We start from the raw sequence: 27,522 nt of genomic DNA, 5'->3' as shown, positions 1-27,522 counted from the left end.
CTATTCGGCTCCATTCAGCTCTGTTTTCTCTATTCGTCTCTATTCGGCCTCTTCGTCTCTAATCGACTCTATCTAATCTCTTCTATTCTAGTCTACTCTATTCTATTCCACCCTCCTCTCCGCGTCTCTAATCTATACGTTTGGATTGGATTGGATGCATTGAACGGGACTCGACGTGATAAAGCTTGAATCAGCTCGATTCGATTCCATTTGGCTCTATTCGGTTCGTTTGGCTTGAATTGCTTCGATTCTGCTCAATTCCGCCTCTTTCGGCCCTATTCTGCTCTATTCGACTCTTCTCTACTCTTTTTGTCTCTATTTGACTCCATTCTACTCCATTCTATTTATTCCACACCATTCTGCACTATTCTGCTCTACTCTATCCTACACCACTCTAATTTACTCGAATCGATTAGATGTGATTCCTCTCATTTCGACTCCATTCGGCTCTATTCAGCTGTATTCGCGTCTACCCTATTCTACACTAGCCTACTCTATCGTCCTCTAGTCTACTCTTCTCTATTTTCTTTATTCTTCCTATTCTGTTCTGTTCTATTCTACTCCATTCTACTCTATGCTACCCTACCCTATGCTACCCAACTCTAATCTATTCTAATCCATTTGATTGGATTGGATTCAACCCATTTGGACACGATTCGGCTCAGTTTGGCTCTATTTAGCTCTGTTCGAATCTATTCTACTCTACTCTGTTTCCCTCTACGCTACCCTAGCCTACTGTTTTCTGTATTCGTTCTGTACTGTTCTGTTCTCTTCTGTTTTATTCTATGCTACTCTACTCTATTCCACCCTGCCATACCCGAACCTCCCCTACTCTAATCTGTTCAATTCGATTCCATGAATTTGGACACGATTCAGGTCGAATTGGTTCGATTCATGTCCATTCGGCTCCACTTGGCTCGAAGAGTGTCGATTCAGCTGGATTAGGCTCAATTCGGCTCGACTCGGCCCTTTTCGGCCCTCTTCAGCACTATTCGGCTCTATTCGGCTCTTTTCTCCCCTTTTCGACTCCATTCGATTGTGTTGCACAGCATTCTACTCCACTCAACACTGTTTTACTCTACCCTACCCTAATTGACTGGAATTGGTTCGAGGGGATTCAACGCGATTTGCCTTGTTTCTTCTCCATTTGGCTCGATTCGACTCTATTCGACTCTGTTCTACTCTACACTATTCTGCTCTGCTCTAACCTTTTGGACTCGATTCTCTTGTATTCTTTTTATTCTCTTTTACTGTGTTCAATTCTCTTCTACTCTATTTTAACCAACCCTACTCTAATCTATTCCACTGGATTCGATTCCACGCATTTCGATGCGATTCGGCTCCAGTCGGCTCCGTTGTACTCCATTCATCCCTCTTGGGCTCCAATCGGTTCGATTCAGTTCTAATCGGCTCCATTTCGCCCTGGTCAGCTCTATTCAGCTTGAATAGGCTCTATTCAACTCTATATGGCTCTATGAGTCTACTCAACTCTATTATCTCTTTTCAACTCCATTCTACACCATTCTACTCCATCCGACTGTATTCTTCTCTAGTCTATTGTCTTGTACTCTACCCTTCTCTAGTCTATTCTAATCGATTCGATTGGATTGGACTTGAATGGATGGGATTCAATGCAATTCAACGGGATTCGACGAGATCCAGCATGATTCCGCGGGATTCGGCGCCATTCATCTTGATTTCTATCACGTTGGGTCTTTTGGGCTCTATTTTGCTCTAGTCGGCAATATTCAACTCTATTCTTCTAGACTGCACTACTCGACCCTATTCTATTCTTTCAGTTCTCTTCTATCCTGTTCTGTTCTACTGCATTTTGGTCTATCCTACCCTACTCTAACTTAGCCTACTGTAATCTCTTCTATTCTATTCAACAGACTTGAACGGGATTCGACCTGATTCAGGTCATATCGGCTCGAATCAGCTCCTTTTTGTGCGAATTCAACTCGATTCGGTTGGACTTGGCCCTTTTCCTCTCTATTCGGCTCTTTTCGGCAGGATTTGACTCGATTTGACTCTAGTCTACTCTTCTCTATTCTTTCTGGTCTATTCTAATCTATTCTTTTCTACCCTCCCCTCCCCTCATCTTACCTGCCCTACACTAAACTAGTGGATTGGATTCGACACTTTTCAACGCGATTCGACATGATTCTTCTCGATTCACCTCGAATTTGGTGGATTCGGCTGCATTCAGCTCTCTTTGGCTCTATTCAACTCTATTGGACTCTATTCTACTGTACTCGTCTCTACTTCATTCGATTCGATTCTTTCTCTTGTGTTCTGTTCTGTTCTAGTTTAACCCCTCCTACTCTACCCTCCTCTACTCTAATCTATTCCATTCGATTCAATGCCTTTCAAGGCGATTCCATGGGATTAGGCTTGAATTTGGCTTGATTTAGCTCTCTTTGGCTTGAATCGGGTCAATTTGGCTCGATTCTGCTCGATTCAGCATCATTAGGCTCGATCCAAACTTATCCGGCCCTGTTCAGCGCTATTCAACTCTTTTCTACTTTATTCGTCTCTATTTGGCTCCATTCGACTCCATTCCACACCATTCCACTCTGTTCGACTCCATTCTACACTATTCTATTCTCTTCTCCCCCACCCTACTCTAATCTATTCGATTCATTGAGATTTGTCTCATTTCCTCTCCATTCGACTCGATTCAGCTCGAATGGGATCTATTCATCTCTATTCTGCACTACTCGACTCTGACTAGTCTACTCTACTCCACTCTACTCCATTCTACTCTTTGTATTCTCTTCTACTCTACGCTTCTCTAGTCTATTCCTCTGTGCCCTACCCTATTGAATCCCAGCCTAACCTACACTACTCTAAGCTGTTCTATTGAATTCGATTGCATTCGATTCGACCCGATTGGACACAATTGGACGGGATTCGGTGAGATTTCATGAGATCCGATGGGTTTTGGTGGGATTGGATGGACTTCGACGAGATTCGATGCAATAGGATGCGATTAGGTGCGATTTGGCTCGATCTAGCTTGGCTCATTTTCTTGGTCTCTATTTGGCTCATTCCAGCTCCATTCGGCTCCATTCAGCTCGAATCTGGTCGATTTGACTTGATTGGGCTCGATTGGGCTCGATTGGGCTCGACTCAGCCCTATATGTCCCTATTCGGTGCTATTCCGCTCTATTCAACTCTTTTCTAGTCTATTCATCTCGGTTTGACTGCATTTGACTCCATTCCACACCATTCTACGCTCTTCTATTCTACAGAACCCTATCCCGCCCGAGTCTTTCCTCATCTAGTCTCTTCTTTTCGATTCTGTTGTATTGGATTCTCGTTTTCTCTTTTCTCTATCCCATGCGATGCTACTCTACCATACCCTACACGAAACTAAGATATCCTGACTTATCCTCTTCTATTCTATTGGATTCTGTTTTCTCTGTTCTACCGTGTGCTACCCTACCTTATGACACCCTACTGTACCATACCCTACTCCATAGGGGTACTCAAGAAGTGTACTAGTTTGGAAAAGGGACTACCTCAGGCAAGGGGACTAGTTCAGGCTACTAGTTAGGGCCACTGTACTAGTTAAGAGTACTAGTTCATGGACGGGTACTAGTTAAGGCTACTAGGAAAGCAAGGTACAAGTGAAGGCTACGACTTCAGGCAAGTGTGTTAGTTTAGGCTACTAGTTGATGCAAGGGTACAAGTTCATACTACTAATTAAGGCCAGGGTACTAGTTAAGGCAACTGGTCAAGGCAAGGGTAGTAGTTATGGGTAGCGATAAGGCCAGGGTACTAGTTAAGACTACTAGTTAATGCCAGGGTACTAGTTGAGGCAAGGGTACGAGTGACGGCCAGGGTACTAGTTAAGGCTGGGCTACTAGTCCATGCAAGGCTACTCCTTCAGTGTACTAGATAAGGTTTGGCTACTAGTTAAGAGGACTAGTAAGGCAAGGGTAGACGTTAAGACTGTTCCTTAAGGCAAGGTGACTAGTTAAGGGTACTAGTTACGACAAGGCTTCTAGTTCAGAATACTAGTTAGGGCCACTGTACTAGTTCAGAGTACTAGTTAAGGCTACTAGGAAGGCAAGGAACGTGTTAAGGCCACTACTTCAGGCAAGAGTCCTAGTTAAGTTTACTAGTCGATGCAAGGGTACATGTTAATACCACTGGCTAAGTCCAGCTTGCTAGGTAAGGCAACTGGTTAAGGCAAGGGTAGTAGTTATGGGTACTGATAAGGCCAGGGTACTAGTTAAGACTACTAGTTAATGCAAGGGTACTAGTTAAGGGTACTTGTTCAGGCAAGGGTAGCCATTAAGACTATTCCTTAAGGCAAGGCTCCTAGTTAAGGGTACTAGTTAGGACAAGGCTACCAGTTCAGGAGACTAGTTAGGGGCACTGTACTAGTTAAGAGTACTAGTAAAGGCACGTGTGCTAGTTAAGGCTGCTAGTTAAGGCAAGGTAGAAATAAAGGCCACTGCTTAAGGCAGGAGTACTCGTTAAGGCTACTAGTTGATGCAAGATTACAAGTGAATACTACTAGTTAGGGCCAGGGTACTAGTTAAGGCAACTGGTTACGGCAAGGGTAGTAGTTCTGGGTACTGATACGGCCAGGGTACTAGTTCAGACTAAATGCGAGGGTACTAGTTAAGGGTACTAGTTGAGGCAAGGCTACTAGTGAAGGCCAGGGTCTTAGTTAAGGCTACTGGAGAAGGCCAGGGTACTAGTGAAGGTAAGGCAACTAGTTGAGGGTACTAGTTTAGAGAAGGCTACTAGTTCAGGATACTAGTTAGGGGCACTGTACTAGTTAAGAGTACTAGCTAAGGCACGAGTACTAGTTCAGGCCACTACTTAAGGCAAGAGTACTAGTTAAGGCTACTAGTTGATGCAAAAATACAAGTGAATACTACTAGTTAAGGCCAGGGTACTAGTTAAGGAAACTGGTTACGGCAAGGGTAGTAGTTCTGGGTACTGATACGGCCAGGGTACTAGTTCAGACTACTAGTGAATGCGAGGGTACTAGTTAAGGGTACTATTTAAGGCTACCAGTGAAGGCCAGGGTCTTAGTTAAGGCTACTGGCGAAGGCCAGGGTACTAGTGAAGGCAAGGCTACTAGTTAAGGGTGCTAGTTTAGAGAAGGCTACTAGTTCAGGATACTAGTTAGAGGCACCGTACTAGTTAAGAGTACTAGCTAAGGCACGAGTACTAGTTCAGGCCACTACTTAAGGCAAGAGTACTAGTTAAGGCTACTATTGGATGCAAGTTTACAAGTTGATACTTCTCGTTAAGGCCGGGGTATTACTTAAGGCAACTGGTTAAGGCAAGGGTACTAGTTACGGCAAGGCTACTAGTTAGGGGTAGTAGTTAAGGCTTGGCTACTAGTTTAGGACACTAGGAAGGCAAGGGCAGACGTTAAGACGATTACTTAAAGCAAGGCTACTAGTTCAGGGTACTAATTCAGACAAGGCTACTAGTTCAGGCTGCTCGTTCTGGCCGCTGTACTAGTTAAGAGTACTAGTTAAGGCATAGGTACTAGTTAAGGATACTAGTTAAGGCAAGGTACAAGTGAAGGCTACTACTTAAGGCAAGGCGACTAGTTTAGGCTACCAGTGGATTAAAGGGTACAAGTGAATACTACTAGTTCAGACCAGGGTACCAGTTAAGGCAGCTGGTTAAGGACAGGGTAGGACTTATGGGGACTGAGAAGGCCAGGTACTAGTTAAGACTACTAGTTAATGCGAGGGTACTAGTGAAGGGTACTAGTTGAGGCAAGGGTACGAGTGAAGGCCAGGGTACTAGTTAAGGCTACTGGTGAAGGCCAGGGTCCTAGTTAAGGCTGGGCTACTAGTTCAGGGTACTAGTAAGGCAAGGGTAGACATTAAGACTATTACTTAAGGCAAGGCTACTAGTTAAGGGGAGTAGTTCAGACAAGGCTCCTAGTTCAGGATACTAGTTAAGGCAAGGGGAGTAGTTCAGATTCAGAATTTAGGGGACTTGTCAGGGCAAGGGTACTCTTCAAGGCTAGTTGTCTAGCCTACTGATCTATACCACTAGTCTGGCTAGTCCAGCTGTCTGGTCTAGGCTACTACTCTAGACTTCTCTGGTCTACTCTACTCTAGTCTGCTTTCGTCTACCCTAGTCTACCCTATCCAAAACCACCCTACCCTAACCTTTTCGAATCTATTCAGTTGGATTCGATTCAAAGCATTTCAATGGGATGGGACGCGATGATGCTTGAATCGGCTCATTCGGCAACATCAGCTCGATTCAGCTCGATTTGGCTTGAATCGCTTCGATTCAGCTTGTTTCAACTCAATTCGACTTGGTTCAGCCTTATTCGGCTCGATTCGACTCTTTTCTACTCTAGTTTTCTCTATGCAACTCCATTCGACTCGATTCTACTCTATTCTGTTCTACCCTACCCTACTCTAATCTATTCTAATGGATTCGATTGGACGCTATTCGACGCGATTCACCACGTTTTGTTTCCATTGGGCTCGATTCGGCTAGAATTGGCTCTATTCAGCTCTATTCTGCACTATTCCACTCTATTCGACTCTACTCTTCTCTACTTTACTCTGCTCTACCGTACTGTGCTATCTTCTGTTCCTTCTATTATGTACTGTTCTATTCTATTCTGTTCTACCCTCCCAGCCGCTCCCCTCCCCTTCTCTAATCTTTGATTCTGTTCGAGTCATCGCATTTTCACGCCATTCGACCCGATTAGGCTTGAATCAGATCAATTCGCTTCGAGTCGGTCCGATTGGGCTCCATTTCGCTCCATTCAGCTCCAATGGCATCGATTCTGCTGGATTCTGCTCGATTAGGCCTTCTTTGGCCCTATTCGGCCCAACTATGCTCTATTCGACTCTTTTCTACTCTATTCGTCTCTAGTCGGCTCCGTTCTAATCCATTCCACACCATTCTGACTATTCTCCTCTATTCTCGTCTACCCTTCCCTACCCTAATCTATTCCAATGGATTCGATTGGACCCGATTCGAAGCGATTCAACGCGATTCATCTTGTTTTGTCTCCATTCGCCTCAATTCGGCTATGTTCTGCACTATCTGACTCTTTTCTACTCTATTCTATTCTGCTGGATTCTTTCTCTTCTGTTCTGTTCTCTCCTATTCTGTTGGACTCTGTTCTATCCTACCCTACCCAAGCCTACTGCACCCCACCCAAACCCACCCTACTTGAATCGATTTGATTCAATTCGATTCACTTCGACGCCATTGGACAGGATTCGACGGGATTCGACAAGGTCCGAAGGCATTTGACGGGATTCAAAGAGATTAGACGAGATTCCATACGATTCGACGTGATTCAGCAGAATTCTGGGAGATTGGACGCAATTCGAAGTTATTTGACGTGATGGGACGTGATTCGTCGTGATTCGACGACATTCGATGCAATCCGATGCGATCCGAAGCGATTCGACCCGGTCCGACACAAAACGATGTGATTTGATGCGATTCGACGTGATTCGACGCTATTCAGTGACAGTCGGCGTGATTCTGCTTGATTCAGCTCGATTAGGTGCGAATCGGCTCTATATGGCTCCTTTACGTCTCTATTCGGCTCCATTCAGCTCTGTTTTCTCTATTCGTCTCTATTGGGCCTCTTCGTCTCTAATCGACTCTATTCGAGTCTATTCGACCCTACTCTTTTCTACTCTATTCTATTCCTTCTATTCTGTTCTAATCTCTTCTATTCTAGTCTACTCTATTCTATTCCACCCTCCTCTCCGCTTCTCTAATCTATACGTTTGGATTGGATTGGATGCATTGAACGGGACTCGACGTGATTAAGCTTGAATCAGCTCGATTCGATTCCATTTGGCTCTATTCGGTTCGTTTGGCTTGAATTGCTTCGATTCTGCTCAATTCCGCCTCTTTCGGCCCTATTCTGCTCTATTCGACTCTTCTCTACTCTTTTTGTCTCTATTTGACTCCATTCTACTCCATTCTATTTATTCCACACCATTCTACACTATTCTGCTCTACTCTATCCTACACCACTCTAATTTACTCGAATCGATTAGACGTGATTCCTCTCATTTCGACTCCATTCGGCTCTATTCAGCTGTATTCGCGTCTACCCTATTCTACACTAGCCTACTCTATCGTCCTCTAGTCTACTCTTCTCTATTTTCTTTATTCTTCCTATTCTGTTCTGTTCTATTCTACTCCATTCTACTCTATGCTACCCTACCCTATGCTACCCAACTCTAATCTATTCTAATCCAATTGATTGGATTGGATTCAACCCATTTGGACACGATTCGGCTCAGTTTGGCTCTATTTAGCTCTGTTCGAATCTATTCTACTCTACTCTGTTTCCCTCTACGCTACCCTAGCCTACTGTTTTCTGTATTCATTCTGTATTGTTCTGTTCTCTTCTATTCTCTTCTGTTTTATTCTATGCTACTCTACTCTATTCCACCCTGCCATACCCGAACCTCCCCTACTCTAATCTGTTCAATTCGATTCCATGAATTTGGACACGATTCAGGTCGAATTGGTTCGATTCATGTCCATTCGGCTCCACTTGGCTCGAAGAGTGTCGATTCAGCTGGATTAGGCTCAATTCGGCTCGACTCGGCCCTCTTCGGCCCTCTTCAGCACTATTCGGCTCTATTCGGCTCTTTTCTCCCCTTTTCGACTCCATTCGGTTGTGTTGCACAGCATTCTACTCCACTCAACACTGTTTTACTCTACCCTACCCTAATTGACTGGAATTGGTTCGAGGGGATTCAACGCGATTTGCCTTGTTTCTTCTCCATTTGGCTCGATTCGACTCTATTCGACTCTGTTCTACTCTACACTATTCTGCTCTGCTCTAACCTTTTGGACTCGATTCTCTTGTATTCTTTTTATTCTCTTTTACTGTGTTCAATTCTCTTCTACTCTATTTTAACCAACCCTACTCTAATCTATTCCACTGGATTCGATTCCACGCATTTCGATGCGATTCGGCTCCAGTCGGCTCCGTTGTACTCCATTCATCCCTCTTGGGCTCCAATCGGTTCGATTCAGTTCTAATCGGCTCCATTTCGCCCTGGTCAGCTCTATTCAGCTTGAATAGGCTCTATTCAACTCTATATGGCTCTATGAGTCTACTCAACTCTATTATCTCTTTTCAACTCCATTCTACACCATTCTACTCCATCCGACTGTATTCTTCTCTAGTCTATTGTCTTGTACTCTACCCTTCTCTAGTCTATTCTAATCGATTCGATTGGATTGGACTTGAATGGATGGGATTCAATGCAATTCAACGGGATTTGACGAGATCCAGCATGATTCCGCGGGATTCGGCGCCATTCATCTTGATTTCTATCACGTTGGGTCTTTTGGGCTCTATTTTGCTCTAGTCGGCAATATTCAACTCTATTCTTCTAGACTGCACTACTCGACCCTATTCTATTCTTTCAGTTCTCTTCTATCCTGTTCTGTTCTACTGCATTTTGGTCTATCCTACCCTACTCTAACTTAGCCTACTGTAATCTCTTCTATTCTATTCAACAGACTTGAACGGGATTCGACCTGATTCAGGTCATATCGGCTCGAATCAGCTCCTTTTTGTGCGAATTCAACTCGATTCGGTTGGACTTGGCCCTTTTCCTCTCTATTCGGCTCTTTTCGGCAGGATTTGACTCGATTTGACTCTAGTCTACTCTTCTCTATTCTTTCTGGTCTATTCTAATCTATTCTTTTCTACCCTCCCCTCCCCTCATCTTACCTGCCCTACACTAAACTAGTGGATTGGATTCGACACTTTTCAACGCGATTCGACATGATTCTTCTCGATTCACCTCGAATTTGGTGGATTCGGCTGCATTCAGCTCTCTTTGGCTCTATTCAACTCTATTGGACTCTATTCTACTGTACTCGTCTCTACTTCATTCGATTCGATTCTTTCTCTTGTGTTCTGTTCTGTTCTAGTTTAACCCCTCCTACTCTACCCTCCTCTACTCTAATCTATTCCATTCGATTCAATGCCTTTCAAGGCGATTCCATGGGATTAGGCTTGAATTTGGCTTGATTTAGCTCTCTTTGGCTTGAATCGGGTCAATTTGGCTCGATTCTGCTCGATTCAGCATCATTAGGCTCGATCCAAACTTATCCGGCCCTGTTCAGCGCTATTCAACTCTTTTCTACTTTATTCGTCTCTATTTGGCTCCATTCGACTCCATTCCACACCATTCCACTCTGTTCGACTCCATTCTACACTATTCTATTCTCTTCTCCCCCACCCTACTCTAATCTATTCGATTCATTGAGATTTGTCTCATTTCCTCTCCATTCGACTCGATTCAGCTCGAATGGGATCTATTCATCTCTATTCTGCACTACTCGACTCTGACTAGTCTACTCTACTCCACTCTACTCCATTCTACTCTTTGTATTCTCTTCTACTCTACGCTTCTCTAGTCTATTCCTCTGTGCCCTACCCTATTGAATCCCAGCCTAACCTACACTACTCTAAGCTGTTCTATTGAATTCGATTGCATTCGATTCGACCCGATTGGACACAATTGGACGGGATTCGGTGAGATTTCATGAGATCCGATGGGTTTTGGTGGGATTGGATGGACTTCGACGAGATTCGATGCAATAGGATGCGATTAGGTGCGATTTGGCTCGATCTAGCTTGGCTCATTTTCTTGGTCTCTATTTGGCTCATTCCAGCTCCATTCGGCTCCATTCAGCTCGAATCTGGTCGATTGGACTTGATTGGGCTCGATTGGGCTCGATTGGGCTCGACTCTGCCCTATATGTCCCTATTCGGTGCTATTCCGCTCTATTCAACTCTTTTCTAGTCTATTCATCTCGGTTTGACTGCATTTGACTCCATTCCACACCATTCTACGCTCTTCTATTCTACAGAACCCTATCCCGCCCGAGTCTTTCCTCATCTAGTCTCTTCTTTTCGATTCTGTTGTATTGGATTCTCGTTTTCTCTTTTCTCTATCCCATGCGATGCTACTCTACCATACCCTACACGAAACTAAGATATCCTGACTTATCCTCTTCTATTCTATTGGATTCTGTTTTCTCTGTTCTACCGTGTGCTACCCTACCTTATGACACGCTACTGTACCATACCCTACTCCATAGGGGTACTCAAGAAGGGTACTAGTTTGGAAAAGGGACTACCTCAGGCAAGGGGACTAGTTCAGGCTACTAGTTAGGGCCACTGTACTAGTTAAGAGTACTAGTTCATGGACGGGTACTAGTTAAGGCTACTAGGAAAGCAAGGTACAAGTGAAGGCTACGACTTCAGGCAAGTGTGTTAGTTTAGGCTACTAGTTGATGCAAGGGTACAAGTTCATACTACTAATTAAGGCCAGGGTACTAGTTAAGGCAACTGGTCAAGGCAAGGGTAGTAGTTATGGGTAGCGATAAGGCCAGGGTACTAGCTAAGACTACTAGTTAATGCCAGGGTACTAGTTGAGGCAAGGGTACGAGTGACGGCCAGGGTACTAGTTAAGGCTGGGCTACTAGTCCATGCAAGGCTACTCCTTCAGTGTACTAGTTAAGGTTTGGCTACTAGTTAAGAGGACTAGTAAGGCAAGGGTAGACGTTAAGACTGTTCCTTAAGGCAAGGCGACTAGTTAAGGGTACTAGTTACCACAAGGCTTCTAGTTCAGAATACTAGTTAGGGCCACTGTACTAGTTCAGAGTACTAGTTAAGGCTACTAGGAAGGCAAGGAACGTGTTAAGGCCACTACTTCAGGCAAGAGTCCTAGTTAAGTCTACTAGTCGATGCAAGGGTACATGTTAATACCACTGGCTAAGTCCAGCTTGCTAGGTAAGGCAACTGGTTAAGGCAAGGGTAGTAGTTATGGGTACTGATAAGGCCAGGGTACTAGTTAAGACTACTAGTTAATGCAAGGGTACTAGTTAAGGGTACTTGTTGAGGCAAGGGTAGCCATTAAGACTATTCCTTAAGGCAAGGCTCCTAGTTAAGGGTACTAGTTAGGACAAGGCTACCAGTTCAGGAGACTAGTTAGGGGCACTGTACTAGTTAAGAGTACTAGTAAAGGCACGTGTGCTAGTTAAGGCTGCTAGTTAAGGCAAGGTAGAAATAAAGGCCACTGCTTAAGGCAGGAGTACTAGTTAAGGCTACTAGTTGATGCAAGATTACAAGTGAATACTACTAGTTAGGGCCAGGGTACTAGTTAAGGCAACTGGTTACGGCAAGGGTAGTAGTTCTGGGTACTGATACGGCCAGGGTACTAGTTCAGACTAAATGCGAGGGTACTAGTTAAGGGTACTAGTTGAGGCAAGGCTACTAGTGAAGGCCAGGGTCTTAGTTAAGGCTACTGGAGAAGGCCAGGGTACTAGTGAAGGTAAGGCAACTAGTTGAGGGTACTAGTTTAGAGAAGGCTACTAGTTCAGGATACTAGTTAGGGGCACTGTACTAGTTAAGAGTACTAGCTAAGGCACGAGTACTAGTTCAGGCCACTACTTAAGGCAAGAGTACTAGTTAAGGCTACTAGTTGATGCAAAAATACAAGTGAACACTACTAGTTAAGGCCAGGGTACTAGTTAAGGAAACTGGTTACGGCAAGGGTAGTAGTTCTGGGTACTGATACGGCCAGGGTACTAGTTCAGACTACTAGTGAATGCGAGGGTACTAGTTAAGGGTACTATTTAAGGCTACCAGTGAAGGCCAGGGTCTTAGTTAAGGCTACTGGCGAAGGCCAGGGTACTAGTGAAGGCAAGGCTACTAGTTAAGGGTGCTAGTTTAGAGAAGGCTACTAGTTCAGGATACTAGTTAGAGGCACCGTACTAGTTAAGAGTACTAGCTAAGGCACGAGTACTAGTTCAGGCCACTACTTAAGGCAAGAGTACTAGTTAAGGCTACTATTGGATGCAAGTTTACAAGTTGATACTTCTAGTTAAGGCCGGGGTATTACTTAAGGCAACTGGTTAAGGCAAGGGTACTAGTTACGGCAAGGCTACTAGTTAGGGGTAGTAGTTAAGGCTTGGCTACTAGTTAAGGGTACTAGGAAGGCAAGGGCAGACGTTAAGACGATTACTTAAAGCAAGGCTACTAGTTCAGGGTACTAATTCAGACAAGGCTACTAGTTCAGGCTGCTCGTTCTGGCCGCTGTACTAGTTAAGAGTACTAGTTAAGGCATAGGTACTAGTTAAGGATACTAGTTAAGGCAAGGTACAAGTGAAGGCTACTACTTAACGCAAGGCGACTAGTTTAGGCTACCAGTGGATTCAAGGGTACAAGTGAATACTACTAGTTCAGACCAGGGTACCAGTTAAGGCAGCTGGTTAAGGACAGGGTAGGACTTATGGGGACTGAGAAGGCCAGGTACTAGTTAAGACTACTACTTAATGCGAGGGTACTAGTGAAGGGTACTAGTTGAGGCAAGGCTATGAGTGAAGGCCAGGGTACTAGTTAAGGCTACTGGTGAAGGCCAGGGTCCTAGTTAAGGCTGGGCTACTAGTTCAGGGTACTAGTAAGGCAAGGGTAGACATTAAGACTATTACTTAAGGCAAGGCTGCTAGTTAAGGGGAGTAGTTCAGACAAGGCTCCTAGTTCAGGATACTAGTTAAGGCAAGGGGAGTAGTTCAGATTCAGAATTTAGGGGACTTGTCAGGGCAAGGGTACTCTTCAAGGCTAGTTGTCTAGCCTACTGATCTATACCACTAGTCTGGCTAGTCCAGCTGTCTGGTCTAGGCTACTACTCTAGACTTCTCTGGTCTACTCTACTCTAGTCTGCTTTCGTCTACCCTAGTCTACCCTATCCAAAACCACCCTACCCTAACCTTTTCGAATCTATTCAGTTGGATTCGATTCAAAGCATTTCAATGGGATTGGACGCGATGATGCTTGAATCGGCTCATTCGGCACCATCAGCTCGATTCAGCTCGATTTGGCTTGAATCGCTTCGATTCAGCTTGTTTCAACTCAATTCGACTTGGTTCAGCCTTATTCGGCTCGATTCGACTCTTTTCTACTCTAGTTTTCTCTATGCAACTCCATTCGACTCGATTCTACTCTATTCTGTTCTACCCTACCCTACTCTAATCTATTCTAATGGATTCGATTGGACGCTATTCGACGCGATTCACCACGTTTTGTTTCCATTGGGCTCGATTCGGCTAGAATTGGCTCTATTCAGCTCTATTCTGCACTATTCCACTCTATTCGACTCTACTCTTCTCTACTTTACTCTGCTCTACCGTACTGTGCTATCTTCTGTTCCTTCTATTATGTACTGTTCTATTCTATTCTGTTCTACCCTCCCAGCCTCTCCCCTCCCCTTCTCTAATCTTTGATTCTGTTCGAGTCATCGCATTTTCACGCCATTCGACCCGATTAGGCTTGAATCAGATCAATTCGCTTCGAGTCGGTCCGATTGGGCTCCATTTCGCTCCATTCAGCTCCAATGGCATCGATTCTGCTGGATTCTGCTCGATTAGGCCTTCTTTGGCCCTATTCGGCCCACCTATGCTCTATTCGACTCTTTTCTACTCTATTCGTCTCTAGTCGGCTCCGTTCTAATCCATTCCACACCATTCTGACTATTCTCCTCTATTCTCGTCTACCCTTCCCTACCCTAATCTATTCCAATGGATTCGATTGGACCCGATTCGAAGCGATTCAACGCGATTCATCTTGTTTTGTCTCCATTCGCCTCAATTCGGCTATGTTCTGCACTATCTGACTCTTTTCTACTCTATTCTATTCTGCTGGATTCTTTCTCTTCTGTTCTGTTCTCTCCTATTCTGTTGGACTCTGTTCTATCCTACCCTACCCAAGCCTACTGCACCCCACCCAAACCCACCCTACTTGAATCGATTTGATTCAATTCGATTCACTTCGACGCCATTGGACAGGATTCGACGGGATTCGACAAGGTCCGAAGGCATTTGACGGGATTCAAAGAGATTAGACGAGATTCCATACGATTTGACGTGATTCAGCAGAATTCTGGGAGATTGGACGCAATTCGAAGTTATTTGACGTGATGGGACGTGATTCGTCGTGATTCGACGACATTCGATGCAATCCGATGCGATCCGAAGCGATTCGACCCGGTCCGACACAAAACGATGTGATTTGATGCGATTCGACGTGATTCGATGTGATTCGACGCTATTCAGTGACAGTCGGCGTGATTCTGCTTGATTCAGCTCGATTAGGTGCGAATCGGCTCTATATGGCTCCTTTACGTCTCTATTCGGCTCCATTCAGCTCTGTTTTCTCTATTCGTCTCTATTGGGCCTCTTCGTCTCTAATCGACTCTATTCGAGTCTATTCGACCCTACTCTTTTCTACTCTATTCTATTCCTTCTATTCTGTTCTAATCTCTTCTATTCTAGTCTACTCTATTCTATTCCACCCTCCTCTCCGCTTCTCTAATCTATACGTTTGGATTGGATTGGATGCATTGAACGGGACTCGACGTGATTAAGCTTGAATCAGCTCGATTCGATTCCATTTGGCTCTATTCGGTTCGTTTGGCTTGAATTGCTTCGATTCTGCTCAATTCCGCCTCTTTCGGCCCTATTCTGCTCTATTCGACTCTTCTCTACTCTTTTTGTCTCTATTTGACTCCATTCTACTCCATTCTATTTATTCCACACCATTCTACACTATTCTGCTCTACTCTATCCTACACCACTCTAATTTACTCGAATCGATTAGACGTGATTCCTCTCATTGCGACTCCATTCGGCTCTATTCAGCTGTATTCGCGTCTACCCTATTCTACACTAGCCTACTCTATCGTCCTCTAGTCTACTCTTCTCTATTTTCTTTATTCTTCCTATTCTGTTCTGTTCTATTCTACTCCATTCTACTCTATGCTACCCTACCCTATGCTACCCAACTCTAATCTATTCTAATCCAATTGATTGGATTGGATTCAACCCATTTGGACACGATTCGGCTCAGTTTGGCTCTATTTAGCTCTGTTCGAATCTATTCTACTCTACTCTGTTTCCCTCTACGCTACCCTAGCCTACTGTTTTCTGTATTCGTTCTGTATTGTTCTGTTCTCTTCTATTCTCTTCTGTTTTATTCTATGCTACTCTACTCTATTCCACCCTGCCATACCCGAACCTCCCCTACTCTAATCTGTTCAATTCGATTCCATGAATTTGGACACGATTCAGGTCGAATTGGTTCGATTCATGTCCATTCGGCTCCACTTGGCTCGAAGAGTGTCGATTCAGCTGGATTAGGCTCAATTCGGCTCGACTCGGCCCTCTTCGGCCCTCTTCAGCACTATTCGGCTCTATTCGGCTCTTTTCTCCCCTTTTCGACTCCATTCGATTGTGTTGCACAGCATTCTACTCCACTCAACACTGTTTTACTCTACCCTACCCTAATTGACTGGAATTGGTTCGAGGGGATTCAACGCGATTTGCCTTGTTTCTTCTCCATTTGGCTCGATTCGACTCTATTCGACTCTGTTCTACTCTACACTATTCTGCTCTGCTCTAACCTTTTGGACTCGATTCTCTTGTATTCTTTTTATTCTCTTTTACTGTGTTCAATTCTCTTCTACTCTATTTTAACCAACCCTACTCTAATCTATTCCACTGGATTCGATTCCACGCATTTCGATGCGATTCGGCTCCAGTCGGCTCCGTTGTACTCCATTCATCCCTCTTGGGCTCCAATCGGTTCGATTCAGTTGTAATCGGCTCCATTTCGCCCTGGTCAGCTCTATTCAGCTTGAATAGGCTCTATTCAACTCTATATGGCTCTATGAGTCTACTCAACTCTATTATCTCTTTTCAACTCCATTCTACACCATTCTACTCCATCCGACTGTATTCTTCTCTAGTCTATTGTCTTGTACTCTACCCTTCTCTAGTCTATTCTAATCGATTCGATTGGATTGGACTTGAATGGATGGGATTCAATGCAATTCAACGGGATTTGACGAGATCCAGCATGATTCCGCGGGATTCGGCGCCATTCATCTTGATTTCTATCACGTTGGGTCTTTTGGGCTCTATTTTGCTCTAGTCGGCAATATTCAACTCTATTCTTCTAGACTGCACTACTCGACCCTATTCTATTCTTTCAGTTCTCTTCTATCCTGTTCTGTTCTACTGCATTTTGGTCTATCCTACCCTACTCTAACTTAGCCTACTGTAATCTCTTCTATTCTATTCAACAGACTTGAACGGGATTCGACCTGATTCAGGTCATATCGGCTCGAATCAGCTCCTTTTTGTGCGAATTCAACTCGATTCGGTTGGACTTGGCCCTTTTCCTCTCTATTCGGCTCTTTTCGGCAGGATTTGACTCGATTTGACTCTAGTCTACTCTTCTCTATTCTTTCTGGTCTATTCTAATCTATTCTTTTCTACCCTCCCCTCCCCTCATCTTACCTGCCCTACACTAAACTAGTTGATTGGATTCGACACTTTTCAACGCGATTCGACATGATTCTTCTCGATTCACCTCGAATTTGGTGGATTCGGCTGCATTCAGCTCTCTTTGGCTCTATTCAACTCTATTGGACTCTATTCTACTGTACTCGTCTCTACTTCATTCGATTCGATTCTTTCTCTTGTGTTCTGTTCTGTTCTAGTTTAACCCCTCCTACTCTACCCTCCTCTACTCTAATCTATTCCATTCGATTCAATGCCTTTCAAGGCGATTCCATGGGATTAGGCTTGAATTTGGCTTGATTTAGCTCTCTTTGGCTTGAATCGGGTCAATTTGGCTCGATTCTGCTCGATTCAGCATCATTAGGCTCGATCCAAACTTATCCGGCCCTGTTCAGCGCTATTCAACTCTTTTCTACTTTATTCGTCTCTATTTGGCTCCATTCGACTCCATTCCACACCATTCCACTCTGTTCGACTCCATTCTACACTATTCTATTCTCTTCTCCCCCACCCTACTCTAATCTATTCGATTCATTGAGATTTGTCTCATTTCCTCTCCATTCGACTCGATTCAGCTCGAATGGGATCTATTCATCTCTATTCTGCACTACTCGACTCTGACTAGTCTACTCTACTCCACTCTACTCCATTCTACTCTTTGTATTCTCTTCTACTCTACGCTTCTCTAGTCTATTCCTCTGTGCCCTACCCTATTGAATCCCAGCCTAACCTACACTACTCTAAGCTGTTCTATTGAATTCGATTGCATTCGATTCGACCCGATTGGACACAATTGGACGGGATTCGGTGAGATTTCATGAGATCCGATGGGTTTTGTTGGGATTGGATGGACTTCGACGAGATTCGATGCAATAGGATGCGATTAGGTGCGATTTGGCTCGATCTAGCTTGGCTCATTTTCTTGGTCTCTATTTGGCTCATTCCAGCTCCATTCGGCTCCATTCAGCTCGAATCTGGTCGATTGGACTTGATTGGGCTCGATTGGGCTCGATTGGGCTCGACTCTGCCCTATATGTCCCTATTCGGTGCTATTCCGCTCTATTCAACTCTTTTCTAGTCTATTCATCTCGGTTTGACTGCATTTGACTCCATTCCACACCATTCTACGCTCTTCTATTCTACAGAACCCTATCCCGCCCGAGTCTTTCCTCATCTAGTCTCTTCTTTTCGATTCTGTTGTATTGGATTCTCGTTTTCTCTTTTCTCTATCCCATGCGATGCTACTCTACCATACCCTACACGAAACTAAGCTATCCTGACTTATCCTCTTCTATTCTATTGGATTCTGTTTTCTCTGTTCTACCGTCTGCTACCCTACCTTATGACACCCTACTGTACCATACCCTACTCCATAGGGGTACTCAAGAAGGGTACTAGTTTGGAAAAGGGACTACCTCAGGCAAGGGGACTAGTTCAGGCTACTAGTTAGGGCCACTGTACTAGTTAAGAGTACTAGTTCATGGACGGGTACTAGTTAAGGCTACTAGGAAAGCAAGGTACAAGTGAAGGCTACGACTTCAGGCAAGTGTATTTGTTTAGGCTACTAGTTGATGCAAGGGTACAAGTTCATACTACTAATTAAGGCCAGGGTACTAGTTAAGGCAACTGGTCAAGGCAAGGGTAGTAGTTATGGGTAGCGATAAGGCCAGGGTACTAGTTAAGACTACTAGTTAATGCCAGGGTACTAGTTGAGGCAAGGGTACGAGTGACGGCCAGGGTACTAGTTAAGGCTGGGCTACTAGTCCATGCAAGGCTACTCCTTCAGTGTACTAGTTAAGGTTTTGCTACTAGTTAAGAGGACTAGTAAGGCAAGGGTAGACGTTAAGACTGTTCCTTAAGGCAAGGCGACTAGTTAAGGGTACTAGTTACCACAAGGCTTCTAGTTCCGAATACTAGTTAGGGCCACTGTACTAGTTCAGAGTACTAGTTAAGGCTACTAGGAAGGCAAGGAACGTGTTAAGGCCACTACTTCAGGCAAGAGTCCTAGTTAAGTCTACTAGTCGATGCAAGGGTACATGTTAATACCACTGGCTAAGTCCAGCTTGCTAGGTAAGGCAACTGGTTAAGGCAAGGGTAGTAGTTATGGGTACTGATAAGTCCAGGGTACTAGTTAAGACTACTAGTTAATGCAAGGGTACTAGTTAAGGGTACTTGTTCAGGCAAGGGTAGCCATTAAGACTATTCCTTAAGGCAAGGCTCCTAGTTAAGGGTACTAGTTAGGACAAGGCTACCAGTTCAGGAGACTAGTTAGGGGCACTGTACTAGTTAAGAGTACTAGTAAAGGCACGTGTGCTAGTTAAGGCTGCTAGTTAAGGCAAGGTAGAAATAAAGGCCACTGCTTAAGGCAGGAGTACTAGTTAAGGCTACTAGTTGATGCAAGATTACAAGTGAATACTACTAGTTAGGGCCAGGGTACTAGTTAAGGCAACTGGTTACGGCAAGGGTAGTAGTTCTGGGTACTGATACGGCCAGGGTACTAGTTCAGAGTAAATGCGAGGGTACTAGATAAGGGTACTAGTTGAGGCAAGGCTACTAGTGAAGGCCAGGGTCTTAGTTAAGGCTACTGGAGAAGGCCAGGGTACTAGTGAAGGTAAGGCAACTAGTTGAGGGTACTAGTTTAGAGAAGGCTACTAGTTCAGGATACTAGTTAGGGGCACTGTACTAGTTAAGAGTACTAGCTAAGGCACGAGTACTAGTTCAGGCCACTACTTAAGGCAAGAGTACTAGTTAAGGCTACTAGTTGATGCAAAAATACAAGTGAACACTACTAGTTAAGGCCAGGGTACTAGTTAAGGAAACTGGTTACGGCAAGGGTAGTAGTTCTGGGTACTGATACGGCCAGGGTACTAGTTCAGACTAAATGCGAGGGTACTAGTTAAGGGTACTATTTAAGGCTACCAGTGAAGGCCAGGGTCTTAGTTAAGGCTACTGGCGAAGGCCAGGGTACTAGTGAAGGCAAGGCTACTAGTTAAGGGTGCTAGTTTAGAGAAGGCTACTAGTTCAGGATACTAGTTAGAGGCACTGTACTAGTTAAGAGTACTAGCTAAGGCACGAGTACTAGTTCAGGCCACTACTTAAGGCAAGAGTACTAGTTAAGGCCACTACTTAAGGCAAGAGTACTAGTTAAGGCTACTATTGGATGCAAGTTCACAAGTTGATACTTCTCGTTAAGGCCTTGGTATTACTTAAGGCAACTGGTTAAGGCAAGGGTACTAGTTAAGGCAAGGCTACTAGTTAGGGGTAGTAGTTAAGGCTTGGCTACTAGTTAAGCATACTAGGAAGGCAAGGGCAGACGTTAAGACGATTACTTAAAGCAAGGCTACTAGTTCAGGGTACTAATTCAGACAAGGCTACTAGTTCAGGCTGCTCGTTCTGGCCGCTGTACTAGTTAAGAGTACTAGTTAAGGCATAGGTACTAGTTAAGGATACTAGTTAAGGCAAGGTACAAGTGAAGGCTACTACTTAAGGCAAGGCGACTAGTTTAGGCTACCAGTGGATTCAAGGGTACAAGTGGATACTACTAGTTCAGACCAGGGTACCAGTTAAGGCAGCTGGTTAAGGCCAGGGTAGGACTTATGGGGACTGAGAAGGCCAGGTACTAGTTAAGACTACTAGTTAATGCGAGGGTACTAGTGAAGGGTACTAGTTGAGGCAAGGGTACGAGTGAAGGCCAGGGTACTAGTTAAGGCTACTGGTGAAGGCCAGGGTCCTAGTTAAGGCTGGGCTACTAGTTCAGGGTACTAGTAAGGCAAGGGTAGACATTAAGACTATTACTTAAGGCAAGGCTACTAGTTAAGGGGAGTAGTTCAGACAAGGCTCCTAGTTCAGGATACTAGTTAAGGCAAGGGGAGTAGTTCAGATTCAGAATTTAGGGGACTTGTCAGGGCAAGGGTACTCTTCAAGGCTAGTTGTCTAGCCTACTGATCTATACCACTAGTCTGGCTAGTCCAGCTGTCTGGTCTAGGCTACTACTCTAGACTTCTCTGGTCTACTCTACTCTAGTCTGCTTTCGTCTACCCTAGTCTACCCTATCCAAAACCACCCTACCCTAACCTTTTCGAATCTATTCAATTGGATTCGATTCAAAGCATTTCAATGGGATTGGACGCGATGATGCTTGAATCGGCTCATTCGGCACCATCAGCTCGATTCAGCTCGATTTGGCTTGAATCGCTTTGATTCAGCTTGTTTCAACTCAATTCGACTTGGTTCAGCCTTATTCGGCTCGATTCGACTCTTTTCTACTCTAGTTTTCTCTATGCAACTCCATTCGACTCGATTCTACTCTATTCTGTTCTACCCTACCCTACTCTAATCTATTCTAATGGATTCGATTGGACGCTATTCGACGCGATTCATCACGTTTTGTTTCCATTGGGCTCGATTCGGCTAGAATTGGCTCTATTCAGCTCTATTCTGCACTATTCCACTCTATTCGACTCTACTCTTCTCTACTTTACTCTGCTCTACCGTACTGTGCTATCTTCTGTTCCTTCTATTATGTACTGTTCTATTCTATTCTGTTCTACCCTCCCAGCCGCTCCCCTCCCCTTCTCTAATCTTTGATTCTGTTCGAGTCATCGCATTTTCACGCCATTCGACCCGATTAGGCTTGAATCAGATCAATTCGCTTCGAGTCGGTCCGATTGGGCTCCATTTCGCTCCATTCAGCTCCAATGGCATCGATTCTGCTGGATTCTGCTCGATTAGGCCTTCTTTGGCCCTGTTCGGCCCAACTATGCTCTATTCGACTCTTTTCTACTCGATTCGTCTCTAGTCGGCTCCGTTCTAATCCATTCCACACCATTCTGACTATTCTCCTCTATTCTCGTCTACCCTTCCCTACCCTAATCTATTCCAATGGATTCGATTGGACCCGATTCGAAGCGATTCAACGCGATTCATCTTGTTTTGTCTCCATTCGCCTCAATTCGGCTATGTTCTGCACTATCTGACTCTTTTCTACTTTATTCTATTCTGCTGGATTCTTTCTCTTCTGTTCTGTTCTCTCCTATTCTGTTGGACTCTGTTCTATCCTACCCTACCCAAGCCTACTGCACCCCACCCAAACCCACCCTACTTGAATCGATTTGATTCAATTCGATTCACTTCGACGCCATTGGACAGGATTCGACGGGATTCGACAAGGTCCGAAGGCATTTGACGGGATTCAAAGAGATTAGACGAGATTCCATACGATTCGACGTGATTCAGCAGAATTCTGGGAGATTGGACGCAATTCGAAGTTATTTGACGTGATCGGACGTGATTCGTCGTGATTCGACGACATTCGATGCAATCCGATGCGATCCGAAGCGATTCGACCCGGTCCGACACAAAACGATGTGATTTGATGCGATTCGACGTGATTCGATGTGATTCGACGCTATTCAGTGACAGTCGGCGTGATTCTGCTTGATTCAGCTCGATTAGGTGCGAATCGGCTCTATATGGCTCCTTTACGTCTCTATTCGGCTCCATTCAGCTCTGTTTTCTCTATTCGTCTCTATTTGGCCTCTTCGTCTCTAATCGACTCTATTCGAGTCTATTCGACCCTACTCTTTTCTACTCTATTCTATTCCTTCTATTCTGTTCTAATCTCTTCTATTCTAGTCTACTCTATTCTATTCCACCCTCCTCTCCGCTTCTCTAATCTATACGTTTGGATTGGATTGGATGCATTGAACGGGACTCGACGTGATTAAGCTTGAATCAGCTCGATTCGATTCCATTTGGCTCTATTCAGTTCGTTTGGCTTGAATTGCTTCGATTCTGCTCAATTCCGCCTCTTTCGGCCCTATTCTGCTCTATTCGACTCTTCTCTACTCTTTTTGTCTCTATTTGACTCCATTCTACTCCATTCTATTTATTCCACACCATTCTACACTATTCTGCTCTACTCTATCCTACACCACTCTAATTTACTCGAATCGATTAGACGTGATTCCTCTCATTTCGACTCCATTCGGCTCTATTCAGCTGTATTCGCGTCTACCCTATTCTACACTAGCCTACTCTATCGTCCTCTAGTCTACTCTTCTCTATTTTCTTTATTCTTCCTATTCTGTTCTGTTCTATTCTACTCCATTCTACTCTATGCTACCCTACCCTATGCTACCCAACTCTAATCTATTCTAATCCAATTGATTGGATTGGATTCAACCCATTTGGACACGATTCGGCTCAGTTTGGCTCTATTTAGCTCTGTTCGAATCTATTCTACTCTACTCTGTTTCCCTCTACGCTACCCTAGCCTACTGTTTTCTGTATTCGTTCTGTATTGTTCTGTTCTCTTCTATTCTCTTCTGTTTTATTCTATGCTACTCTACTCTATTCCACCCTGCCATACCCGAACCTCCCCTACTCTAATCTGTTCAATTCGATTCCATGAATTTGGACACGATTCAGGTCGAATTGGTTCGATTCATGTCCATTCGGCTCCACTTGGCGCGAAGAGTGTCGATTCAGCTGGATTAGGCTCAATTCGGCTCGACTCGGCCCTCTTCGGCCCTCTTCAGCACTATTCGGCTCTATTCGGCTCTTTTCTCCCCTTTTCGACTCCATTCGATTGTGTTGCACAGCATTCTACTCCACTCAACACTGTTTTACTCTACCCTACCCTAATTGACTGGAATTGGTTCGAGGGGATTCAACGCGATTTGCCTTGTTTCTTCTCCATTTGGCTCGATTCGACTCTATTCGACTCTGTTCTACTCTACACTATTCTGCTCTGCTCTAACCTTTTGGACTCGATTCTCTTGTATTCTTTTTATTCTCTTTTACTGTGTTCAATTCTCTTCTACTCTATTTTAACCAACCCTACTCTAATCTATTCCACTGGATTCGATTCCACGCATTTCGATGCGATTCGGCTCCAGTCGGCTCCGTTGTACTCCATTCATCCCTCTTGGGCTCCAATCGGTTCGATTCAGTTCTAATCGGCTCCATTTCGCCCTGGTCAGCTCTATTCAGCTTGAATAGGCTCTATTCAACTCTATATGGCTCTATGAGTCTACTCAACTCTATTATCTCTTTTCAACTCCATTCTACACCATTCTACTCCATCCGACTGTATTCTTCTCTAGTCTATTGTCTTGTACTCTACCCTTCTCTAGTCTATTCTAATCGATTCGATTGGATTGGACTTGAATGGATGGGATTCAATGCAATTCAACGGGATTTGACGAGATCCAGCATGATTCCGCGGGATTCGGCGCCATTCATCTTGATTTCTATCACGTTGGGTCTTTTGGGCTCTATTTTGCTCTAGTCGGCAATATTCAACTCTATTCTTCTAGACTGCACTACTCGACCCTATTCTATTCTTTCAGTTCTCTTCTATCCTGTTCTGTTCTACTGCATTTTGGTCTATCCTACCCTACTCTAACTTAGCCTACTGTAATCTCTTCTATTCTATTCAACAGACTTGAACGGGATTCGACCTGATTCAGGTCATATCGGCTCGAATCAGCTCCTTTTTGTGCGAATTCAACTCGATTCGGTTGGACTTGGCCCTTTTCCTCTCTATTCGGCTCTTTTCGGCAGGATTTGACTCGATTTGACTCTAGTCTACTCTTCTCTATTCTTTCTGGTCTATTCTAATCTATTCTTTTCTACCCTCCCCTCCCCTCATCTTACCTGCCCTACACTAAACTAGTGGATTGGATTCGACACTTTTCAACGCGATTCGACATGATTCTTCTCGATTCACCTCGAATTTGGTGGATTCGGCTGCATTCAGCTCTCTTTGGCTCTATTCAACTCTATTGGACTCTATTCTACTGTACTCGTCTCTACTTCATTTGATTCGATTCTTTCTCTTGTGTTCTGTTCTGTTCTAGTTTAACCCCTCCTACTCTACCCTCCTCTACTCTAATCTATTCCATTCGATTCAATGCCTTTCAAGGCGATTCCATGGGATTAGGCTTGAATTTGGCTTGATTTAGCTCTCTTTGGCTTGAATCGGGTCAATTTGGCTCGATTCTGCTCGATTCAGCATCATTAGGCTCGATCCAAACTTATCCGGCCCTGTTCAGCTCTATTCAACTCTTTTCTACTTTATTCGTCTCTATTTGGCTCCATTCGACTCCATTCCACACCATTCCACTCTGTTCGACTCCATTCTACACTATTCTATTCTCTTCTCCCCCACCCTACTCTAATCTATTCGATTCATTGAGATTTGTCTCATGTCCTCTCCATTCGACTCGATTCAGCTCGAATGGGATCTATTCATCTCTATTCTGCACTACTCGACTCTGACTAGTCTACTCTACTCCACTCTACTCCATTCTACTCTTTGTATTCTCTTCTACTCTACGCTTCTCTAGTCTATTCCTCTGTGCCCTACCCTATTGAATCCCAGCCGAACCTACACTACTCTAAGCTGTTCTATTGAATTCGATTGCATTCGATTCGACCCGATTGGACACAATTGGACGGGATTCGGTGAGATTTCATGAGATCCGATGGGTTTTGGTGGGATTGGATGGACTTCGACGAGATTCGATGCAATAGGATGCGATTAGGTGCGATTTGGCTCGATCTAGCTTGGTCTCTATTTGGCTCATTCCAGCTCCATTCGGCTCCATTCAGCTCGAATCTGGTCGATTGGACTTGATTGGGCTCGATTGGGCTCGATTGGGCTCGACTCTGCCCTATATGTCCCTATTCGGTGCTATTCCGCTCTATTCAACTCTTTTCTAGTCTATTCATCTCGGTTTGACTGCATTTGACTCCATTCCACACCATTCTACGCTCTTCTATTCTACAGAACCCTATCCCGCCCGAGTCTTTCCTCATCTAGTCTCTTCTTTTCGATTCTGTTGTATTGGATTCTCGTTTTCTCTTTTCTCTATCCCATGCGATGCTACTCTACCATACCCTACACGAAACTAAGCTATCCTGACTTATCCTCTTCTATTCTATTGGATTCTGTTTTCTCTGTTCTACCGTGTGCTACCCTACCTTATGACACCCTACTGTACCATACCCTACTCCATAGGGGTACTCAAGAAGGGTACTAGTTTGGAAAAGGGACTACCTCAGGCAAGGGGACTAGTTCAGGCTACTAGTTAGGGCCACTGTACTAGTTAAGAGTACTAGTTCATGGACGGGTACTAGTTAAGGCTACTAGGAAAGCAAGGTACAAGTGAAGGCTACGACTTCAGGCAAGTGTATTTGTTTAGGCTACTAGTTGATGCAAGGGTACAAGTTCATACTACTAATTAAGGCCAGGGTACTAGTTAAGGCAACTGGTCAAGGCAAGGGTAGTAGTTATGGGTAGCGATAAGGCCAGGGTACTAGTTAAGACTACTAGTTAATGCCAGGGTACTAGTTGAGGCAAGGGTACGAGTGACGGCCAGGGTACTAGTTAAGGCTGGGCTACTAGTCCATGCAAGGCTACTCCTTCAGTGTACTAGTTAAGGTTTTGCTACTAGTTAAGAGGACTAGTAAGGCAAGGGTAGACGTTAAGACTGTTCCTTAAGGCAAGGCGACTAGTTAAGGGTACTAGTTACCACAAGGCTTCTAGTTCAGAATACTAGTTAGGGCCACTGTACTAGTTCAGAGTACTAGTTAAGGCTACTAGGAAGGCAAGGAACGTGTTAAGGCCACTACTTCAGGCAAGAGTCCTAGTTAAGTCTACTAGTCGATGCAAGGGTACATGTTAATACCACTGGCTAAGTCCAGCTTGCTAGGTAAGGCAACTGGTTAAGGCAAGGGTAGTAGTTATGGGTACTGATAAGTCCAGGGTACTAGTTAAGACTACTAGTTAATGCAAGGGTACTAGTTAAGGGTACTTGTTGAGGCAAGGGTAGCCATTAAGACTATTCCTTAAGGCAAGGCTCCTAGTTAAGGGTACTAGTTAGGACAAGGCTACCAGTTCAGGAGACTAGTTAGGGGCACTGTACTAGTTAAGAGTACTAGTAAAGGCACGTGTGCTAGTTAAGGCTGCTAGTTAAGGCAAGGTAGAAATAAAGGCCACTGCTTAAGGCAGGAGTACTAGTTAAGGCTACTAGTTGATGCAAGATTACAAGTGAATACTACTAGTTAGGGCCAGGGTACTAGTTAAGGCAACTGGTTACGGCAAGGGTAGTAGTTCTGGGTACTGATACGGCCAGGGTACTA

This window comes from Elephas maximus, chromosome 20 (genome assembly GCF_024166365.1).
Source record: "Elephas maximus indicus isolate mEleMax1 chromosome 20, mEleMax1 primary haplotype, whole genome shotgun sequence".
Taxonomy (NCBI): domain Eukaryota; kingdom Metazoa; phylum Chordata; class Mammalia; order Proboscidea; family Elephantidae; genus Elephas; species Elephas maximus.
The sequence above is the reverse complement of the archived record's forward strand: the minus strand, read 5'-3'. Positions refer to the sequence as shown.